This window comes from Mustela nivalis, assembly GCF_964662115.1.
Source record: "Mustela nivalis genome assembly, contig: HAP1_SCAFFOLD_1865, whole genome shotgun sequence".
Taxonomy (NCBI): Eukaryota; Metazoa; Chordata; class Mammalia; order Carnivora; family Mustelidae; genus Mustela; species Mustela nivalis.
The window spans coordinates 41,966-49,438 of record NW_028134799.1 but is presented as its reverse complement, the minus strand read 5'-3'; positions in this window follow the sequence as shown (position 1 = coordinate 49,438).

Below are 7,473 nucleotides of genomic sequence, written 5' to 3'. Positions count from 1 at the left end.
ATTCACCTCGTAGCTACAGCAACCCCAGGCCTTGCAATGTGACACGAATGTTGCCAGCATTGTTTCGACAATGCCACTTACTGCTCCGAATGTAAAGCCCATGGCTTTACCAGCTATCAAAACTATAAACATTTATCCTGCATTGAGGGCTGCATCTACAATCACTGGGATTTATTGAGATAAACACCACGGTGGGATAGCTGTGATATTTTTAGGTAACAATAAAATGACATGGAAGGCAAAGATTACTGCAAGGAAGCCGGGACATTTTTGAGTGCATGATTTAGATAGCCAGAAAGCGATAGACTGGGTTAATATATATATGTTAGAATCCAGTCAGTTATGTGTAGCTTTTAAAATGTCACAGGACTTATACAGGAAGGGCAGCACTTGTATTTTGTATTGGATGTGAGGGTTTATATAAGAGTAGCAGATAATGTTTACTATAAGTGGTGAGTCTGGCTTGGCTTTTTTATTTAATCCTTACTAATTATTTAACACCAGTGTTACCAGCATTTTACAAGTGGTGAAATTAAGACTTAGAGAATTTGAATTTCCTAAAGAAACAGTAAATGACAAAGCCTTTAATGATGCCATGCTGTTACCTAAATAATGTAGATTTAAAAGCATTTAGGCAACATTTATTGAGCTCCTATTAAATGGGCATATGCATGGGTCATATACATAATCCATAAATTACAAGTATGGGCTCCATGCCCTTAAGGAGTTATGGATATACAAGAAAAGGTAAACATCGGTATAAAACAACTTAGGGTACCAGAGGTGTCATAAGGAACCATCTGCTCTTGCCTGGACGGTTCTGGTAGCCTTTTGACGGGTCTTTCTATCTTCCCTTTATTTCTCTGCTCCCAATTTCTATTCAGCAGCCAGAATGATGCTTTTAGAACCTGTGGCAGAATATATCCTTCCCCTGCCCGGAATGCTTTAATGGCTTACTGTTTTACTCTGATTAAAGTTCAAAACCCTTACTATGGCTTCTAAGTAAGAACTTGATCTGAAAGGCTCCAGCTTAATACAGCTACGCTTCAGAGCCCATCTACCCCTCTCCAAAAACTCCAAGCGTCTGTGCTCTGGACTTACCGTTCCATCTGCCGGAACACTACCCTCTCAGATAGCTGCAGGATGTGCTTCTTCACTTTCTGCATGTCACTGCTCAAATGTAACCTGATCAGGCATTTTTTCTGACTACCCAAGTAGGAGGTCTAACCCTTCTACACCCAGATACCGTCCTCCCTGTGCATTTCTTGTCTTCATAACAGTTATGATAGATTCCCATATATTTGATGTTTGTGCCTCCCCCACATATTTTTTTCCACTACTCAAACGTATGTTTTATAAAGCCAGAGATTTTTGTCTCATTTGCATCTGTGGTACCATCATCTAGAGCAGAGTGCTTGGTACACACTCTGCACTTGGTAAATATTTGGTAAATGAATGACTAAGATGAAATGCCAAATGAGTGTTAGGACAGTAGTATGGGAATCCAGAAAAAGTAAAATATTGGCTGTCATGGCTTATGAAAGCTTCCTCTAAGAGGCAAAACCTAAATGATGAAGATTCCATTGGGTTTGGAATGAGAGAAAGAGGGGAGGAAAGGCAGTCCAAGGAGAGTTAACCAATATAAACAGAGACATTAGACAAGGCAGTAATCAGAGCTACAGTAATGCTAATATGCTGATCTCCAAAAACGAAACTAAAACAAGAAAACTGCTAATAGCTGATCTGTGAAAATTCAACTTTGCCTCACTGAAGGCTAATTTACACTTTCCCCCTTTAGTAGCAAATCCCATTCTTCCTAGATATTTTTTTATTTTATTTTTATTTTTTAAAGATTTTATTTATTTATTTGACAGACAGAGATCACAAGTTCTTCCTAGATTTTATCTTTCAACTAGTGTCAAGTCCAAACTCACTGGAAATATATTTAGAGAATAGATGGAATTTGTTTTAAGCCATGAAAAAATAAAATAATGAAAATAACATAGAATTTAATGTTTAAATTAAGCATGAAGTTACACATATGAAGATTTCTCATGTGCCTGAAAGACAAATAAAATAACAAAACAGTAAAAAATCAGCTGTAAAAGGGAAAGGATCTTTATGAATTAAGAGTAATTTTTTAAAAGACTTTATTTACTTATTTGACGAGAGAGAGTACAAGCAGGGGAAGCAGCAGGGAGAGGGAGAAGCAAGCTCCGCTGAGCAAAGAGCCCGATATTGGGCTTGATCCCAGAATCTTGGGGATCATGACGTGAGCCTAAGGCAGATGCTTAACTGACTGAGCCACTCAGGTGCCCACAGAGTAATTTTTGTATTAATTCAAATAAGCTGTACTTTAACCTAGTATAAGTATATATTTTTATTGTAAAGGTCAATATTAAAGGCTGAATTGTGTTTTCCCCCCAAATTCATATGTGGACATTAGCCCTATTACCTCAGGGTGTGAATGTATTTGAAGACAGGATCTTTCAAGGGGTAACTAAAGGAGAATGAGGTGGTGAAGGTGGGCCATAATTCAATCTGACAGGCATCATCAAAAAAAAAAAATTAAAAAAGAGCGAACTGGGAATTCAAAAATATCTGCATCCAAGGAGCTGGCTGGAAGTCTCAGAGCTTTTTTCCTAGAGCAAGCTGGGGTTTGCACATCACCTACCTGGATGTCTCTCTAAGAGACACTCCAAGAAAGAACAATAATCATTTAACAGAAATGAGAAAATGGTGAGGTGTAGCAGTTGTCAAAAAAAAAAAAAAAAAGAGAATTTGGAAGCAGACATGTATGGAATGAAGGCCATGTGGAGACAGCCACGGAGAGGGGCCTCAGAAGACACCAACCCTACCTTGATCTCAGACTTCTAGCTCCAGAACTATGAGGAAATAAATTTCTGTGGCTTCAGCCACCAGTCTATGGTTGGTGGCTGTCTATTACTTTGCTATGGCAACCCTAGCAAAGTAATATAGTCAGTGCCATATTTTTACGTGTCCAATGTGAGGTGTATGTAACACACTACCTGAGTAGAACTTACTGCAGAGTAGGTGTTTATAGATACCGACTCCATTACATCACTGTGAGACCCCAGGGGGAAACTAAAGTTTGTGTAGCTGTGAACTGATTATCAACCCCTAAGAAATTCATAGTCCTCTTGCATCAAAAGCCCTGACTCATATTTGTACTTGGTTGGGAAAGTTTCATGCAAACTTGTCGCTTTTCTCTGAGAGTTTACTTTCTCTACAATTCTCTGCTTTCTAACCTGAAGCTCCTCTGACTTTGCTGACTCCGATGGCAACAGTAGCCCTCTCAGCTCACACCTTGCACACCTTTGAAGTGTTGGTGAGTTAACACTCCAGGGCCAGCTTTCAAACAATGGGTGACAGTATCCAATGGACAAAGGTGCCTGCCTCTTACCTTTTAACAAGGCAGTTCTGTGAGGTCATTCCTTGTGCTTCTCAAGAGGTCCTGGGGGAATTGTGTTGCTCATAGCAGCAATTTCAATACCCATTCTTGTATTATCTTGTCTACAATTCTCTTTATCCCCTCATGGCTTCTCAGTAGGATGACTTTCCAAATGACCTGGCCACACACAAGTACCTGTCTTAGATTATGCTTTTGAGGGAAATCAGCCTAAGAAAGTTGACATAAGAAGAAAGTGTGAAATGTAGCCCCTCAGGTGTCCAGGTCACTCACTAGTCAGATGGCAACAGGAATATTCCTGGTGTGCTGGGGTATCACAATTACCCAGGCTCTTCTTACCTGTGCTGCATAGAAGATGAACAAAAAACACTATCCTGCATGGTAGCTAGCCCTTGAATGGGAGTAGACAATGACACTTTAGAAGGATAGCAGAATTTGCTGGGTTTTTTGTTGTTGTTGTTGTTGTTGTTGTTTGTTTGTTTTTAACTTTCATGATCAGCCAGCTATCAACTTAGGGCTTTCATGAGAGGTAGGAAATCTTCCTATCAGCGTCTAAAGAGATCTTCAACTCTTGCAGCCACAGGCAGAATGCCAAAACCCCTGTTCAAGATTTAATTATAAGGATGGCAGAGCTGATTGGTAATTGAATGTGTATCCTTGGCAGATCTCTGATTTTAGGGTCAGGGCCTTGATAGGGGAGGAGAAGGATCTAGGAAGGGGGAAATTGTGTGGGTGATCTTAGGAAACTTACACTTTGAAATTCCCTTGAGCCCTTTGGGCTGGTAGAAATACCCCCTTCCCCTTGTGCAGAGAGACGCACTGCCACTCTCACCTGAAGGCAATGAAAAGACCTCATCAGAGACCGTTGCTTGACAAGGTCATGCTTATCCTCAAGATCTCCTCCAAAATCCTCTCATTGTCTCCAGACTAAAAATTAAGATGAGTTCTTGGTATAGCCTGAGTGGGGAAGTGCACTCCCTTCTCTTGGAGGAAATAGTTGTGTCATCCAAAGAATCACTAGATCTAGCTGATAAAAACTGGCAGCTACTGGGAGGACATATGCCGGAATCCTGGAGTGGATATTGCAGGTTTTGGACTGGGGGGCTGGAGACAAAATATCAGGTTGGATAATGGAAGATTTGATGATGTAGGAGCTATGTCCATGAATCAATTTAGTAGCTAAGCAGGGTCACCTGGAGGCAGTCCCAATGCCCTGCCAAGATGGTTCACTGAAACTTAAATGCAGTGAAAGTCCACAGAAAATGAAGTAGGTTTGGTAAAATGGCCTTGGCAGAATATCGAGGAAGACATCAGGAGATGAGTATTTTTGGAATGAACTTATTATGTGAGAACAAAGAACCCAACACCTGACCATTTTTCCTGGGAAGGCTGGGTGGGCACTGCAATAAGGAATACACTGATGAAAAGAGCATTGGTATCTTTGAGAAGGTTGGTTTCCTCTGTAAGCCAAGGCTCAAGTGGGAGATGCTTCCATGGAACTAGAACCCCTAGTAAACAATGAGGACTACAGGGATGATAGGGTTCCAGAAGAGCAGAACCCTGTGGCACCATTTAGTTAAGGTGGTTGTGATTACTAAACTAGTAGCAAAGCCAGAGATCCAACCAGGTTGCCTTAGCCTGAAAGCTCACAATCAAAGTTTTCCCAACAATGAGGCAGATGTGTATCCAAGCATATTGTTTGCCTTGAATAGCCATAAAAACAAACAGAAGTAGTGAGCAAAAGGCTGACATTAACTGCCTCACACCCAGACCCATCAGCTGAGGTTGAAGCCAGGTCCCTTGAGGAAGAACCCTGCAATGCCACTACAAATTACTACAATAAATGTTCCCAATACATTCCCCAAGGGACTGAAAGCCATTTGCCCAAGGAGGAGCATGCTGTGGAAAGTGAATTACATGGGGACGAAATTGACACCAAAGTCTGTGTTATCGTGTGGCCAATGTGTCTATGGACTCCCCCAGGTGTAATTGGTACTGACGTGCTTAGCAACTGATAGATCCCTCTCTGACCTGTCGTTAAGAATTCTTGTGCTAGGAAGGGCCAGGTGAAAGCTCCTAAAATCATATGACCTCCCTGGGCCAGAATGAAAAATCAGAAGCTTATTGTGCCCAAGAGGGATTGCAAAGATTGTACCAGGAAACACTTAAAAAATGTACAGATGATGACCTCCATCATAACCCATTTAATTCATCTTTCTGGTCTTTGAAAAAAAAAAAAACCAGGAGTTTCATGGTGTTGTTTTGGTAGATTCTGTAACTTAACGAAGTGGCAGCTCCAATTTTTGTTAAAATAGATAAAACAGCCTCTCATATTTGTCTTATGGTTATTGAGCTGGCAAATGTCCCATCCATAAAAGCAGAAAAAAAGCTCTTCGCTCCCTTGTGAAAATGACTTCAGTACACATTACATTCACTGCCTTTTTCTAGGGCTAGGTTAACCTTCTCATTCTCATTCTCAACATTCTCAACATCTCAATCTCAATATTGAATCCTGCAGGAACCTTGATTGTCATGAAGTTCTCCATATCATTGATGTCATTCTCATTGGATCAAGAGAACAGGAGGCAAGTGCTCGATATTCCAGGAAGATATTTTAGAAAAAGTATCACAGCGTGGGAGATAAAACCTATAAGGGCTCAGAATCTGCCCAATTTAGGGGCATCTAATGGTTTATGAGTCGGCAGCATCGTCTCTTAATTTGGTTTCACCGGACATTAGACCTTGAGAAAAGAACTTGTGTGCAAGTAGTTTGTTTGGAAAGCCATCTCAGGAAGCAGAAGGTAAACAAGAAGGAGAAGAGGTGGGAGAATGAGCAAAGGCAATACTCTGGAAAGCCTGCAGGACTGGAGTTTGGATCATTTATCTACAGATCCTATCCATTCAACTTTCAAAACATACATGAGTATTTTCTAAAAAACACATGTGGTATCGAGGAGACCCTGGAGCAGGAATCAGAGAGACTCATAGGGTCTGCTGGAGCTGAAACATTGCAAGTACCAAGTGGATCTGAGCTCTCACCAGAGCTGTGGCTTAAATCAGAGATTGGCTGAAGGAAAGTCATATGAGACACAGAAGATTTGGCTACATCTTTTCAAGTGAAAGAAAATCTGTTGCACTTTGCAGTCCTTACTGAAGAGAGAGAGGGAGAAAGAGAGAGAGAGCCAGCACCTGATGGCCCCTCAATTTTGGAGGTCACATATACCACATTTAGGAATAGTGTCAATCCATTCATGAGGTAACTCAAAAGACTTTCAGCTCTAATTGTGGCCTGGATCTGCTCTGTAACAGATTCAGGATGTACTGGAGTAGCAGCAGCTCTGACACTTGACATGTGTGACCCAGTAGATTCATCGGGGGCTGGAGAAATCAACTATAGAGGATAGGGTTAGGTGAGCCTCTGGAAAACACCAAGACAAGAATCACAGCTCAGACGGGCAGATCAGAAGGGCAGTGCATGCCTTCTGTAGGAGAGCTGCTTGATTTCGACAAGCTCCTGTGGTGCTCCCAGGACCTAGCAGAGGCTGGATTGTAAACTTGAGACATGAAGTGGCTATGAAAGGGGTGAATGCCCATCATGACCTAGCTCTTGTCAAATTCAGACCCACTGAATCATAAGGTTGGACAGGTACAGCAGCGTTATGCTGTAATAGGAAAATGGTACCGTAAGGTTCAGGCCTGAGCAGGTCCCGAGTGCAAAGTAGGTTAGATATCACCTACCTCTGTTCACCCATACCATTCCCTCAACTCACACCTATGGCCCCAGGGCAAGCTCAGCAGCAACACAGACCTTTTTTAAGGATTAGTTGGCTGAATAGCTTGGTGGGATCTGAAAATGCAATACTGCTCTACTGCAGCCGTCCTCATGGGTGGCCCTAAGAAGGCATTTGGGTGTCTGGGCACCTGGGTGGCTCAGTCAGTTAAGCATCTGCCTTTGGTTCAGGTCATGGCCCAGGGGTCTTGGGATCGAGCCCCACACTGGGCTCCATGTTCAGTGGGGGGTCTGCTTTTCCTTTCCATCTTTC